The 16,959-nt window shown below is 37.1% G+C and overlaps 1 protein-coding gene across 4 annotated transcripts in view; it reads left to right on the forward strand.

Moving 5' to 3' along the window:
- GALNT13 (polypeptide N-acetylgalactosaminyltransferase 13) overlaps window positions 1–16,959 on the forward strand; it is a 407,064-nt gene that overhangs the window by 340,587 nt on the left and 49,518 nt on the right. The window lies entirely within an intron of this gene.

Below are 16,959 nucleotides of genomic sequence, written 5' to 3' on the forward strand. Positions count from 1 at the left end.
CAGTAGAGAATATGCTGGCAAGATGTATGTTATAATCTTACTGTCACATTTTCATGGCAGTGATATCTCTTCACCTTTGTCACATTCTCTTGGTAAGAAACAAGTCACAGGTTCCACCAAAACTCAAAGAAAAGGAACCACACAAGGGCATGAATACCAGGAAATAGGGATCATTAGGGCCATCTTGTAATATGTCTGCCACAGAAAATAATGCAGTGATAGAGAAGTGAATAATTTAATAATAGCCAAAGAAAAGCAACCTTATTATCAATACTAGAGGCCGGGTACACGAAAATCATGCATGGGTAGGGTCCCTAGGCCTAGCCCGCAATCAGGGCCAATTGGGGCCTTCCTTCCCCCGGCTGCCAGCCGGGGCCTTCCTTTGTTCCGTGCTGCCCCGTGGTGGTCAGCACACGTCATAGTGATCGATCGAACTCACGGTTTCCTGGTCGAACTCCCGAGGGGACACTTTGCATATTAGCCTTTTATCTATATAAATGCTCATAAACCAGTTAGCATTTCCTGCAAAGCCCACCCAGTTCACTCTCCACCTCATCTCACCCACCTTTGAATACGTTTTCAGCTCAATATTCACTTTCTTAGAGAGCTTTTCCTCATCTGCCCCTACCTAACCACTAGTGAGTCAGTTGCCTAGTCTACCCTTTTACACCTTGAACATCTGCCTAATACATTTGTAAATTTACATTTGGTGATTTTCATTTGTGTTGCTTATTTTTTACTGATTAAGCTATCAGGGAAGAAACTCTATATGGTTTTTGTTCAACATTTTATCTCTACCACCCATTCAAGTATAATGTGGGAAGAGAAACAATGACAATATGCTGAATGAAGGAACAGATGGTAAGAGCACTGACCTGGAAGTCAAGAGACCTAGATTCCAAGGCAGGCTCTTTCACCAATCTGCCGTGCTACTTCACACAGGGCCAGTCAGCTTTCTGAGTTTTAAAGGCTTTCATCTGTGAAAAGTCCATTTTGGCTCAAACAGTTACAATTTTGATTCAATTTTATTAATTTACCCAGTTGTTAATCAGTAAATTTTCACTGCACTGAAAGTAACTACCTCCTTTATATTTTAACCAACGATGTTGCTGTTTTAAACATTTCCAACAAGCAAGGTCGGAGGACAGGAGAAATAATGTAAGAAGCTTAAATTCATGCTTGCAAGAATAGAAACACTCTTGATATTCTTCAGAGTTCATACATTTGAATTCCACAGCTATGTTATGATTTCAAATAATTTCCTTTTCCCTAGACAAATTAAACCCTCACTAGAAAACAAAACAAAACAAAACAAAACAAACAACAACACTGCATTACACTCATACTATTTCTTTCAAGATGTTGACATTCTGCCCTCCCATTCATCGGCCCAATCCCCTCTGTGGACCCAGAGGGTTTGTGGGATTATATTGTAGCATAGCCTTAGATCAATGACCTGCTGAGAAAAATACAAAGCTCTAAAAAAAAAAAAAAAGGAAGACAGGCATCTCAGAAATCTCTATGTAATAGAGTATGAGACTCTTATGTAGAAGGATATTTTAGCATCCCAATAGTACAGCTGTCACACTTGGCCTGCTTTCCTGATGCCTGAATGTTGCCCTTATTTAGGAACTGCTGAGAAGTTCTCATACCATGCAGTGTTAAGGCTGGTTTGTGAACTGTAACCTATGTTTGCAATAAATAAACTTTGTTTTCAGTATCAAGTCTTTGACATGACTAGTGCCAGAAGAAGATAAATGCTGCATGGAAAACCCAGCAGCAATATGTTCTTCTACCATTCCCAAAAATCATAAGTCAAACTCTTGCTTATTGAAATTTTTGTCATTGGTTGTTCCATAGTGGCAGTGTGCAATGTCCCAAGGGTGACTAATGGCTCTGCTATAGCTTTTCCAAGCTCCCTCATTTATAATCGTTCAGGACAGGGGTCCAAATTGTTTGACAATGGAGATGGAGAACATTTTTAACATTTTTCTTTCAAAATGGAAATCAATCTGTTCTCTTAGAACAGTGATTTGTTGTTTTTTTAATCTGAATTTCTACTGTTCATAGTAGTGCATCATCTTAACTGAAAGACCATGATTATGGAATTTGTGTTTTCTTGTGTGGCATATGTGTCAAAATCACCACAGTGCACAAATGTGGGCAGGGGAAATAGCAGGTGCAGAGATGTGTGGAATTTCACCTTCATTTTATTGTACTTTGGGTTCAGAAAAATGCTTCTGTTGAGACTTTAAATGATACCTGTAGGGATGAAGTTCCAAAATCTTGAACGTGATACATGGCATGCATCTCACTTAAAGGGCATGTGGGGCAAAGTTAAGTTATTAATTTCCTACTCCATTCATCTGATATACAACAGAAGTGAACGGGCTCAGAAAATAACTAGCCCACCTTACTGTAAAGGGATGATGTGTCCCTTGAGGTCCGTATCCATCCTAAAACAACAACAAACGTAATAGGTAACTTTTAGTGAGCACCTAGTATGTACCCTGCATTTTAACTCATTTAATAATCACAGTAACACTTTGAGGATGGTGCTGTTATTATGCCCACTTAATAGAAGAAAAGAACTGAGGCCTTTTGAGGTTACATAAATTGCCCTATATCACACATTCAGTACATGACAGAGCAGAATTCAAATCCAGAGAGTTTGAACTAGTAGGTCCTAAGGGAACTGGCATATTCTTAATCTCCTTTAATCATATCTACATGCATACAGAATTCTTTCCTGCTGCATAAATAGAAATTTTTAAATTATATAGAATTTGTTCCTTTTGAAAGAAGTTATATTCCCTAGGTTTATGTTCTGTTAGCCTAGATAATCAAGAATTGAATATGTGTACTTAATATTTCTCCTATTTGAGTTAATGTGTCTCATAATGTAATCTCAGATATTAGTTGAATTAATAAGATGCGACAACCAATTCTCACCAGTCTTGGATCATATTAATTTTTCTATATCCTAATAACTCGTAATTCAAAAACATAATTAGATTTTCTTATTGGCTTTGCAGCAAGAATGCTGATTAAATACAGACTAGGAAAATGCACTTTAATAAATATTAAAAGTTTTTGTTAATGATGTTCTTTCTCAATGAGGCCAAGTAACACTTTGGAACCAAAGTTTGCATAAACTTTCTCTCTTCTCTTTCTCTCTCTCTCTCTCATATATAGATATATATATATATATACATATATATATATATATATATATACATATATTTATATATATATATATATATATATATATATGTATATATACACACACACACACACACACACACACACTGACTGAGTGGCCAGATTATTATGATCTCTGAACGCATAATAATCTGTCCACTCAGTATATATCCTATATAATAAAAGGCTAATATGCAAATTGTCCCCTCAACCAGGAGTTTGACCAGCAGGCAGGCCGGCCAACCGCCCATGTCCCCACCCCCTGGCCAGGCTGACTGGACCCCATCCATGCACGAATTCATGCACTAGGCCTCTAATATATATATATATTATTATATATTCATATATATATATATATCCAGATTATTATGCGTTCAGAGATCATAATATATGGCCACTTATATATATATATATATATATGTCCATTTTTTTTAAAATATATTTTATTGATTTTTTACAGAGAGGAAGAGAGAGGGATAGAGAGTTAGAAACATTGATGATAGAGAAACATCGATCAGCTGCCTCTTGCACAACCCCTACTGGGGATGTGCCCACAACCAAGGTACATGCCATTGACCAAAATCGAACCTGGGACCTTTCAGTCCACAGGCCGATGCTCTATCCACTGAGCCAAACCGGTTTCAGCTATATGTCCATTCTTGATATATAAATAAGTCTAAAATACTTTTAGTAATTAACTATAAAGTAGTAATTCTAAGCCATGTAATCAAATATATAGAATATATTTTACATACATATATGTGTTCAAGTGAGAGAAAGAAAGAGTGAACAAGAGGAAAGAATAAAAGGGAAGAGAGAGAATGTACCAGAGAGTAGTATAACTAATCCTATATAATAAAAGGCTAATATGCAAATTGTCCCCTTGACTGGGAGTTCAACTGGGAGTTTGACCAGGGCATGGGGCAGGCTGGCCAACCACCCGCGGCCCCTCCCCCCGGCCGGCCATGCACGAATTTGTGCAACAGGCCTCGAGTATTTAAATAATGTCTATTGCCATATACTGTTCTAGGAACTGAAGAGAAATACACATGTCAACAAATACATATATTTGAATTTCCTATCATTGTCTTGGTTTAATTAATATCTTGCAATGGAAACTTGCTAATGAAAAAATTTAAAAGAATACAGATTTTTTTCCCCACAAAGAATTTTCTCTAATGGGATTAATTTATATCCTATCCATAATTAATAGTTTTGCAATATAGCTGCATTTCTCAGTGGTTTTAATGGAGGGTTGTTGTCTCAAATTTTTGGAAAAAGATAAATAAATTTGGGAAATAGTACCTACTTTAGATATTCAAAATACACTTTAGCTTAGTAAAAGTTCTGAGGAGTCCTATAGTAAAGAAACCTATTGAATGTGTTTAACTTATTGTTTCTCTTAAAATATGACCAGGTACTAAATGTTTAAGCACTTTTTCCTCTACTTTAAGCTACCATCAACTTAAAGGTCACCATTTTATTATATACCTGAAAGAAAAAGTTTCCAATCTATAATCCTATATAATAAAAGAGTAATATGCAAATTGACCATACCTCTGCTACACCCACAAGCCATGCCCACAAGCCAATCAGGAGCGAATATGCAAATAAACCCAACCAAGATGGCTGTGGCCACAGAGAGCAGGTGGGGCGCTTGGGTTTCCCTGGCAATGTAGGAAGCCAAGCTTTCCGCCTGCCCTTGCTGGCCTAGGCCTCCACTCAAGGCTACAAAGTTTCAATGATAGAAGATAAATAAATCCAAACAGAAATTGCAGCAGCCACGGAGCTGGAAAGATCAGGAGGCTAGGGTTGCCCCCGGCGATGGAGGAAGCCAAGCTTCTGAAGCCCTGGCCTGCCTTGGCCTCCACTCCAGGCTACAAAGTTTCAATTATAGAAGATACATAAATCCCAACAGAAATGGCTGCTGCCATGGAGCAAGCAGGAGGCTTGGCTCCATTCCAGGCTACAAAGTTTCAATTGTAGAAGATAAATAAATCCCAGATACCAGGGCCTCCGCTTGGGTCGCTGGGGGGCATGGCTGGCCTGCAAACTACCATAGGCCCCTCGCCCAGGCCGCCCACACCCCAAGGGAACCCCCACCCTGATCTGGGACACCCTTCAGGGCAAACCAGCTAGCCCCCACCCATGCACCAAGCCTCTATCCTATCTAATAAAAGAGTTGTATGCAGATTGACCATCACTCCAACACACAAGATGGCTGCCCCCATGTGGTCAAAGATCCTGCCACCATGTGGACACAAAATGGCCACCACAAGATGGCCACCACAAGATGGCCACCACAAGATGGCTAGCAGGGAAGTGCCGTTGGGAGGGACCAGGCCTGCAAGGGAGGGCAGTTGGGGGCGATCAAACCTGCAGGGGAGGGCAGTTAGGAGTGACCAGGCCTGCAGAGGAGGGCAGTTAGGGGCAAAAAGGCTGGCAGGGCAGCAGTTAGGCATCAATCAGGCTGGCAGTGGAGTGGTTAGGAGGTGATCAGGCTGGCAGGCAGAAGTGGTTAGGGGCAATTAGGAAGGCAGGCAGGTGAGTAGTTGGGAGCCAGCAGTCCTGGATTGTGAGAGGGATGTCCAACTGCCCCTTTAGGCAGTCAGACATCCCTCAAGGGGTCACAGATTGGAGAGGGTGCAGGCTGGGCTGAGGGACACCCCCCCCCTCCGTGCACAAATTTCATGCACTGGGCCTCTAGTAATCTATAATAATAAAAGTATAATATGCTAATTAGACTGGATGTCCTTCCAGACGAAGCCGGGGCTGCAAGGGAAACCCGGGTCCTGGGTGCCTGCCAGCAGCTAGAGAGAAGCCCAGGTCCCAGGTGCTGGAGGGAAGCCTATGCCAGCATCCAGGGGAAGGAAGGCCTACTCTTGCACAAATTTTTGTGCATCAGGCCTCTAGTTAAACTATAATATAAGACTCCTTTTCACTCAGAATTATTTTGTTCCTATCAACCAAAGGTCACTGTTACCAACAGGAGTCCCCAATTTGGGGTGTGGTAAAGGGGGACAGAGATTTTATTCAGTGCAGGCAACTCAATTGTAAAACAGCCTGCTGTGAAGCAGCACAGCTAAGAGGTGGGCCCAGTGAGGTAGCCCTGCTGTTATGGCTTTGGTGTTACAGCTTTGGTGTTAAAGCTCAGTTCTGTAATGACAGCTCTTCTCTGGTGTTACAGAGCCAGCAGATGTTATAGTTCCATGCAGGTAAACACAGTCTTCAATTATTGAAAGTGAAAATGCTCTTTGAGAGCCAGGGGGGAGCTGCCTTAAACAGTGAGAAGTTCCCATCCCTGATCCTTGATTGGTCAACCCTCATACAAATGCAGGCTCCAAATCCTCAGTTTGATTGGTCCAAAAGGGATTGTCTTGACTGGTTGGAATGGAGCCACTCTGATTGGTCAGTGAAGATGCTAATGAGGATGTAGCTGTGCAGTTCCAACTGGATGGGAAAGGTTTCAATCCTATTGGTTGAAATACAGTTTCAGGAATTCCTTTATAAGGGTCCGGTTGAAAGCAAGACTACATACAGTGCAAATAGATAGTTCAGTGTGGAAAGCAGGCAGTTTAATAGGAGGCTTCTCCATGAGGTGCAGCTTGTGTGAGATGCCCCAGTTTAGCAATGGTTGCTGCTCTGTTTATAAATATGAGCCCAATTAGTCCTTCTCAGCAGGAATATTCATTGTTGAGGTTAACATATTAAGGAACTGTTTTAGATATAAACTAAGTCAGATACAACTTTTTTTATCGTATCTCATTCTTATGCATACATATAGTTTTTTCAAAATAAGTAATAAATTGATCAAGTAATTTTACATTTTGAGGCTGACTTTTTGAATTACTTTCATTGCAGATTTACTAGTTTGTATGTGTTTTCCATCCACTGTCATTCTCAATGCCCTCAAGATGATTGATGATAAAGACTTTCTTAAAACATTATTATCCCTGGGATTTCTTCCAAGTCCCTGAAACCATTCAGCAAAGTTTAATCTTGTTACTTTCTTGATTTTACCAGAAGTACTAAAGGTTTTCAGACAATAATCAGTATATATTTAAATGCCCATTGGTTTAAATGTCAACTAATTACTAAAACTACAATTGACTAGTTATTTCCACAAATAGAAAAACAAGTTTGCATATGCTCAAAAGAAGACAACTAGTATATAGCTGTCTTCTCCCCAGAGGCAATTGTAAGATGTCATTGATTATAAAATATATCACTATTTCAGAGATGTATAATAACATAATATTGTCATAGCACTGAAGCAATGGTTCTATCTAGCATCCTGAAGAACTAGTGATTGATTAGACACAATTTGTGAAGCACTATAGAGACATATTTTGCTCAATCTGTTGCACACTAGAATCTTCTGGCTTATATTTAATTGTCAAATCAATAGAATAACTTCCAATTGTGTCATTGCTGATTACTTATTTCCATGAATTCAAGTTTGTCCAGAACCTTGTATCACATCTATTTTTCAAGGAGAATTTGCCAAGTGGATTATATTTTTCATGGGATGATAATTACTATGTTTTGTAATATATCTCTATATCGGTTTTTCAAAGATTTTTCCTCTAATTATAGTAGAGTGGGCATGATCATGGACCTTGATATTAGATGGATGTGAGTGACTTCTTAATCCTCCTCCTGCTACTTTCTAAGTAAGCTTGAGCAAGTTAACCATTTAATGTCTTAGTTTTTTCATCCTTAAAATAAATAAAACAATAATATAGAGTTTTAATGAGAGAGTATATACAAATGTATTTATTGTGGAAATTAAGAATATGAACTCCCTTAAATAGTGCTATATCTGTTGTTTCAGTACTTCTTGGCCCTAACCATACCATACCATACCATACCATACCATACCATACCATACCATACCATACCATGCCATGATGAATAAATGCTTGTCCTATTCCAAAAATGGTTTGAGATGTCTTTATTTAATTCTAAATTTATATGATACACTGGCTAGAAAATAGAGGGATACCTTATCAGCTATAAAGTTAGCAGTATTTATAAGATAAAAATAAATCAATTTGCTATTGGAAAAGACAGTTTTTCTTGTTTCTGAATTCATAAAATAATTACTGCTGAGACTTCCTATTAAAAACAAAACAAAGCAAGATTATGTAATGAAATACTCAAGGACCTGAGCATATTCACACTGCTGGTACAATACGTTTTGAATAGCTACATTTTTTTACCCTCAATGAAGATGAATATCGAAATGCAGATACTCATTTAGATTTCACAGGGGTTAAAATAATGGAATCTAAATATAAAGTTATATATTAAACTAAACTGATCCTAAATAAAATGTATACTATAAAAGTGTATGGCATGCAGATTTTTCCAGCAATAAAGATAAATTAGAGAGTTGGCTAGTGTCCTTAATTAAAGCAAACAAACAAAATCAAGTGAATCATTTCAAAAATATATAGTGTATGTGCAAAGAAAAACAATAAAATCCAAAATGGAACATGGTTGGAGATATACTAAAATAAATTTCATATGATTAATGAGTTAAATGAAAAAATATATAAAGTGAAAAAATTTAAGGATGTAAGAATATATAGCTGGACTTTAAAAAAAATGTTAAGATAGTGAAAGTCAAATATCATATGAAGGGCACAAAGCAAACAATTTTTAACACTTTTTGTATTGCCAAATTAAGTACCAAAAATTAAATATTTGCAACATCTATCTCCAATATTGTTGTATCAAGAGTGCTTATACATCAAAAAGTGAACATGTCAATGGAAAACTGGGAAAGGGAAAGAATAGGCAGTTTATAAAAGAAGAAATGGCAAAGCCAATTGGAGAAGAATTGTCATCACTAGTAATCAATTTTAAATAATATTGAGGTGCCATTTATCTCCACATAACAAAAAGTGGTAAATTAAAGAATACATTAAAATAGTCAGTGTTCTGAAAGGGAAATTAGGTTCTTATCACTGTTACAGGGTATGTAAATTTGATATATCTTTCTGGGGAGCAGGTTAGTAATAGGTATGGTTTTTTTCTTAAGTCTTGAAGTCAGCACATAATTTCTCAAAATGAATTGCTTCTAGCAATTATTTTAATGAAATAAGAGCATAATAAAAGATATAAAGATGTTCATTGATTTTGTAGTCTTATATGAGAAACAACTTGAACGTCTAACTATAGGGAACTGATTAAGTAAGTTATTATCAACATGTAAAATAGAATGCCAAAGCTATAGAAGAGTTCAATTGACCTGAAAAGAGTTCATGGCCTACTGTTTTAGGAATAAAACAAGTTATTAGTGCACATTGCAGTATAATTAAATCTTAGCAAGAAAAATCATTACCATCATGCAAATATAGCTGTATTACAGATGACTTTTTAAGAAATTTTTATTGATTGATTTAGAGAAAGAGGATGGGAGAGAGAAACATCAATTTGTTGTTCCACTTATTTGTACATTCATTGGTTGATCCGTGTATGTGTCCTGACTGGGGATCGAACTCACAACCTTGGTGTATAGGGACGACTCTAACCAACTGAGCTACTTAGCCAAGGCACAGATGACTTTTATATTACTTTTTGTATTTACCTGTTTTAAAAATGTATCTGCAATGAGTACATAATTCTCAAATAACCATTAAAATTTTATAAAAGATAAACATATAAATTGTATGCACTTTTGTTCTTAATATGGGGGGATAAAAAACAAAAGACAAAACGCACAAGGTATATCAGTGGTGGTTCATTGGCTCAGTACCTCTCTTGCATTTTCTATAACATGTGTGAGTAAGGGAGCAGGTGATGGTATATACTCTGACTGCTGTAGCTTATAAAGGGTGGTAAACATTGCCTTGAAGGTCCTTACTTGGATTTTATTTTTCCTAGAAATTGTGGATTTTATAGTTGATTTGCTTCAACTGATATCAAATTGACCTTTATTTTAAAAGGCAATTGCAAATGTTCACTTTTCTTGTTTCCCATATTCTCATTCATCTAAAACCAAGTAGTTCAATATGAGATTTTTTATTGTCAAATTGAACTAAAGTTTGAGGCAATTAGAAAATTTAGCCTCAAGCCCTGCCCAAACTTGACTATGGAGATCAGACAGACTTAAATCGATCGGGAAGTTGTCTGATCTTTGCTTCTTCTACGTGACATAGCTATGTTCCTTGTACAAGTTATTATCTCATCTTTATCCCATTAAAATAAAATTGCAATCATAATAGTTAATGCTAAATTCAACAAACAATCACTATGTATTATTAGCTGGGATGGGCCATCAGCCTTTAATGTGGTTCTATCCAGTGATTTCTTAATGAGAGATTATGTGTTGGGGTGATTTTTGTACATATCAAGAATGGGTAAAAAAGGAAATGCTGGATTAAAAGAGTAGTTTTGTTGTTGTTATTGTTGTTGAATAATACAAAAGTATCCCAAGTAATTTGCTAAACCTCTGACACAATCTAGTATTTATATACTCTAAAACACACTAATCTCTAGTTGGCTTAAAAATTATTTATCTTTTTATTATTACTACTTTTGAGGAAAAAGGAATGCAGATCCTTATTCATAAAGCTCGCAATGACAAGTGTTCAAAGTGAATAACAAAATAAAGAGTATATTTTTCTGTTATAGGGAATTTTGACAATATCACAAAAAAATTCTTAGCTGAAACTATGGATATTGGTCTACTGAAATATACAAGTGTATTGTTAATATGTCATTGTGTATAAAAAATTTTATGATTAGCTACATAGTTTTAATTGTTGTGCTTAAGGAAAAATACCATATTTTCTGGCGTATAAAACGACTTTTTAACCCAGGAAAATCTTCTATACGCCCAGTCGTCTTATACGCCGGAAAATACGGTAAATGTATTAACTTCTTGTTCTTTTCTTAGTAGGTAGAAAAGGGAATGTGCTGTTTCTCTTCTCATTTTTTTTATTGATGTTTCATATATTTTCATTTTACTTTGTTATAATAATAGTATAAGAAAATTTGTTTTATCAACATTTTTATATTCTTATACAGTTATAATTTCAATATATGAATTCTATTTTGTCAATTAGATAAATATATCATTGATTTACTTACTCATTCCTTATTGAAGGAATATCATTTCCCCTTTTCTTAAGCTCACAGCAGTACATATTCACATGCATCAAACTCTAAGCTCTAGGCTATTCTGTTAGGTATCCTGATTATAGGGGAACCAGAACTATTAGGCTTATTAGGCATCTACTAGGGAAGAACTTAAATAAGTTCATTATGATCTTCAATCTGTTTAAAAATTTAAGTTGGATATCCTACATATCTAAACTGAATACTACCATGAAGTAGATTATAAAATGATGAATAAAGGACAGGTTATTTAATAAAGTATAACAATGAATAAGTGTTATCATGTGCCTCTTAATCAAACCTGCATACCTGTAGTTAATTAAAATGCTCTTTTTTTTCTAATTCATAATGCATCTTTATCTTATTGTCAAAGCCTTTCCAGATTTATGCCAATCTCATTGAAATATTTACCTTTACAACTTTCAACTCTTTAAGTTGCCTTTGAAAAAAAAATTTTTTTAATGCATCCAATTCTTGTATTGCAACCTTCCTATCTCACCCTAGTCTGTTTATTTGTCTTCCTCCACTAGAATGTAAACTCCATAAAGGAAGATACTTTTGTTCTGTTCACTAATAGATCCCAGGTGCCTAGAAAATGCACCTGGTATGTAGTTGGAATAAAATAAATAAGCTTCTGCTGACTTAATCTTGGCTTGGCCTCTGCTCTCTCTCTCTCTCTCTTTTTTTTCTCTTTCTCTCTTTCCATCTGTTTATTTTACTCTGCATTGGCCTCACTATCTTAGGAGTTCTCTCTATGGTGGCCCCAGAAACTCCAGGCTTAAAGCATCCAGATACAGAGCAATTCCACAAGAATCAGAGTGTCAACTTCAACTAGCAAATTCTCAGTACACATTTATTAGGCTGGCTTGTTCACATATCCATTCCTGAGCCAATCATTATGATGGGTTGGGTGTAAGGTTGAAAATGGAATGCTCTGGTTGTCTTGAATGTTACTCAGAACTTGGCCTGAGTAACTCATGGAAAGCATCCCTTGGAAACTAATAGATATGCAGACTTTTGGGCCTCAGTTCAAACTAACAAAATTACATTCTGCAATTTAATAAGATTCCCTGGTGACATGCCTTTAGCATGTGCCCACAGTTGAAGCTGGAAAGGTGGATAGGGGAATGGAGTCACTAAACCATCATATTGAAAGTGGGGAAGGGATGCTCTTAGCAGAAGGCAGAATGGGTATTGGCATGGGAAACAACAGATATCCAGTACAATATACAACATGTATTCAGCAATTATTATATACCATGCACTGTTTTATGCCTTTTTCAGGCATTATTTAGTATTTACAACATCTAATAAGATGTTATCAGATAGGATACCCAAGGCTTCAAGAGATTAAATAATTTATTCAAACTTTTTGATGTGAGGCAATGGGAAGATTAATCTGTAATATAATATCAAGTGGTAAGAAGTGCCCTGGAGAAAAATTAGGCAGGAAAGAGGAATAGAGTCTGACTCAGGATGATGGCATGGAGGGATCAATTTAGATAGGAAGGCCAAGGTGAATCTGAGGAAGTGAAGTTTGAGCGGAAACTTGTTGAAGGACAGCTCATGAAAGTTGCAGGGTAGGCAGAGAACCAAGATGGCAGCGTAGGTAAACACCTGTACTCGCTGCCTCTCACAACCACATCAAAATTACAACTAAAAGACAGAACAACTATCATTCAGAACTGCGGGAAAACTGGCTGAGTGGAAGGGCTACAACTAGAGGTAAAGAAGAAATTGCATTGAGACTGATAGGAGGTGCGAAGGCGTGGAATGGGCTGGAACCTGGGTGCGCTGCCTTTTTAATAGGGAGGGAGATACAAGCTCCTGCTTGCTCTGAACTCCATTTCTGGGTGAGAATCTGGGGGACCCAGACACATACAGGGAGAAACTGTACTGCCTGGTATCCAGAGGGCGTCTTTCTTTCAGACAGAGGTGCATGCAGCAGTCATTGTTCCTGAGCCGGGGGACCTCTCTGGTGCAGGGCTGACAGACAGCCATTGCTGTTTGCTCCACCCTGGTGATTCCCTGAGACCCCACCCCACCCAATTTACATCCCCACCAAAGCTGTGTGCAGTGGCTTTTGCATATGAATGGCCTGTTCTTTCTCAGCCTAAAACCTGTCAAACAGGCAGCAGCTGGTTCAGGGAGCCTTGAAGCTATCAAAGGAAGGCCTTGCTTCATAGCTGGGCCTTGTCTGGGCACTTCCAAACCCGATACAAAGTGGAGGAATCTGCAGATCTCTCTGTAGCTCCTGTTGGGTGGCCCCAGGCAGTGGCTGACTTTGTACCACCTTGGAGATTCAAGAGCCAGTGTACCCAGTGGTCAGCGTGAGACCATACCAGATTACAACTTTTCACATACATAAGTGACACACTCAAGGGGCAGATTCAGTGAGCACCAAAGTCCCACTGAAGCAAGTCCCGCCCCATAAGGGTGACTTCTACACAGCAGCTTTCCCTCTGATGTCCCAGCTGGTCCCTACAGTCAATTGGCCTGGAGGTCAATCCCTCCCAGTGATACCAACAGCAATCAAGGCTCAAGTACAACAAGACTGTACACACAGCCCACAAAGTGGTGCACCAAGAGTGACTGGGGAGGCTGAGCCACTGGGCTCTATAGGACACCTACACTCTATTAACTCAAGGAGACTTAGCAGCTACCCAATATATAGAAACAAACACAGGGAAGCAGCCAAAATGTGGAGAAAAAGAAACATGTCACAAATGAAAGAAATGGATGAAAGCAAAATACTGGATATAGAATTAAAAACCACAGTTATAAGGTTACTCAAGAATCTTCTAGAAACCTCCAAGGAACTTAGTGAGATCTTCAAGGATCTTAGTGAGAATGCCAAAAATAAATAAATAAATAAATAAATAAATAAATAAATAAATGGAAAAGGACCAGTCAGAAATTAAGCATACACTGACTGAAATAAAGGATAATATACAGGGATTCAAGAGTAGACTAGAGGATCCCAAGAATAAAGTCAAAAGATTTGAAATATGAGAAAGCAAAAAACACCCAACCAAAAGTGCAAAAAGAAAAAAAGAATCCAAAAATATGAAGATAGTGTAAGGAGCCTCTGTGACAACTTTAAGCATCCCAACATCCGAATTATGGGGGTGCCAGAAGAAGAGAGAGAGCAAGATATTGAAAGCATATTTAAAGAAATAATGACAGAAAACTTTCCCCTACCTGGTGAAAGAAATATACTTATAAGTCCAAAAAGCACAGAGAACTCCAAACAAGAGGAAACCACACCAAGATACATCATAATTAAAATGCCAAGGGCAAAAGACAAAGAGGGAATCTTAAAAGCAGCAAGAGAAAAACAGCTAGTAACCTACAAGGGAGTACCCATACGACTGTCAGCTGATTTCTCAACAGTCACTATGCAGGCCAGAAGGGAGTGGCAAGAAATATTCAAAGTGATGAATAGCAAGAACCTACAACCAAGATTACTCTACCCAGCAAAGCTATCATTCAGAATTTAAGGTCAGATAAAGAGCTTCACAGACAAGAAAAAGCTAAAGGAGTTCATCACCACCAAACCAGTATTATATGAAATGCTGAAGGGTATTCTTTAAGAAAAGGAAGAAGAAGAAAAAGGTAAAGATAAAAAATTATGAACAACAAAGTGACAACAAATACATATCAACAAGTGAATCTAAAAATCAAATGAATAAAAAATCTTATGAACAGAATAAACTGGTGAATATAATAGAATCAGGGGCATGGAAAGGGAGCAGACTGACAACTCTCGGGGTAAATGGGTATGAGAGATACAGGTAGAGATTGGACAAAGATCTTACACCTATGGACGAGGACAGTGTGTGTATGTGGGGGGGCAAGGGCTTGGGGTGGGGTGGGAACTGGGTGGAGGGGAGCTATGGGGGGGAGGAAGAGGAACATCTGTAATAATCTGAACAGTAAAGCTAAAAATATAATAAAACCAAAAAAATTAAATAAAACTTTTTAAAAAATTAAATAAAAAAGGAAGTTCCAGGGTAATACTGTTCCAGACAGGAAAAAGGATGATTACAAAGCCATGACATGGGAATGAACTTAGCATGTAAAAAAAAAAGGGGGGGGGGTGCAAAGTAAACAACAGAAATCCAATGTGGCTATGATAAAGTAACTATCAATGATTAATTCAGAGAGATAGCCAAGAGTCAGTTCATGAGGATATTAAGCAATGTTTAAGGCATTGTCAGTTATTCTTAACACAGTAGAACATCATTTGAAGCTTTAGAACAGGGGATAGACATGATTTTATTTAAATTTAAGATATACTGTCTAGGGAGCAGGCAACAATGAATAAGGGATAGATGGAGAAATGTAAGATGTCAGTGGGACTAATTAGGAGGCAATTACAATGCTAGTTTAGGCAAAAGATGAGAGAGGGTGGGACCAGCATGGTAGAGGGGAAGGTGGGAGGGGGCAGCAGGGCTGGGGATATATTGTAAATGCAGAGCCAACAGAAGTCACTAATAAATTGAATATGTATGTGTGAGGTAAAAGAATTACTCCTCTGTTTTGCCCTGAGCAAATTGGTGGATTTTTGTGCTAGTTACTGAAATGGAGAACCTTAGAGACGGAACAAGATCGAAAATCAAGAAGACTGTTTTAGACTTGTCAAATTTGAGATGCCTTTAGAGATCCCAGTAAAATTCTTGGGCAAACAATTGGATAAACTACTTTAAAGAGGTTTAGAGCTAACAGTTTGGAAAATAAGGCAGATGGCATTTTAAACCATGGATCTAAATAATTTAATTCAGGCTCTACTTCATAGTCACTCATCTCTTTATATGATTTTGAAGACTATTATATAGGTGATTTCAGTTGCTGTAGCACTTAACACAGAGAGATAGTCTTTTAGTCATCTATTTTGTAAATGTTTTCAAGCCTTTTTTTTTTTAAGGTTAAACTCCAGAATGGAAGTTCTAGACAAAATTATTTTGATAGCAAATATTTATTCATTTAAAATGCCCAAAGACCTGGTTGTTTTCTTTCTAAACACCAGCTAGAAAAGTCAATATTTTCTTAGAAGGAAATGGTTTGGTCTGTAAATATGAGCAGAATGCTTTCTAATAACACTAAGGCATTTCTTTTTGTAAAACAAAAAAATCTGAAGAGACAGCAGAGGAAGAGTGAAGCTAGCAGGTGATGGGCTCCAAGAGTGTTGCTGCTTTTGAAGATAAAAAAACAAATAATGATATTAGTTGTAGACAGTTAGGTTGTCTAAACAATTGTTTCTTATTTTGTAGAATGATTGATGGGCTTTGCTGCTTGGTTGGAATAGAATATAGTAAATACTGGGCCATTTATTCTACCCTAATGTCTAGTTACTACTTGTCTTAAAGAAACCTATTAAATAGAGACCTTTCCAAAATAATCTCAAAAATAATTGCAATCTCATCACAATTATTTAGTCATTTTGGTCAAAAGTCACCACATATTTTTATATAAAAGTTAGTGGTGTTATCGTTTTTACTTCTCAACTAGAAAGCATTCTCTTATGATCTTCAGTGTAAATATTAATTTTATATATTCTGTTTTGATATGAAGTAAAGCTAAGCAATTTTAATATATCCCATGAGTATATTCCATTTGTTTAATAGTTTC

The sequence above is a fragment of the Eptesicus fuscus genome, chromosome 11, assembly GCF_027574615.1.
Source record: "Eptesicus fuscus isolate TK198812 chromosome 11, DD_ASM_mEF_20220401, whole genome shotgun sequence".
Classification (NCBI taxonomy): domain Eukaryota; kingdom Metazoa; phylum Chordata; class Mammalia; order Chiroptera; family Vespertilionidae; genus Eptesicus; species Eptesicus fuscus.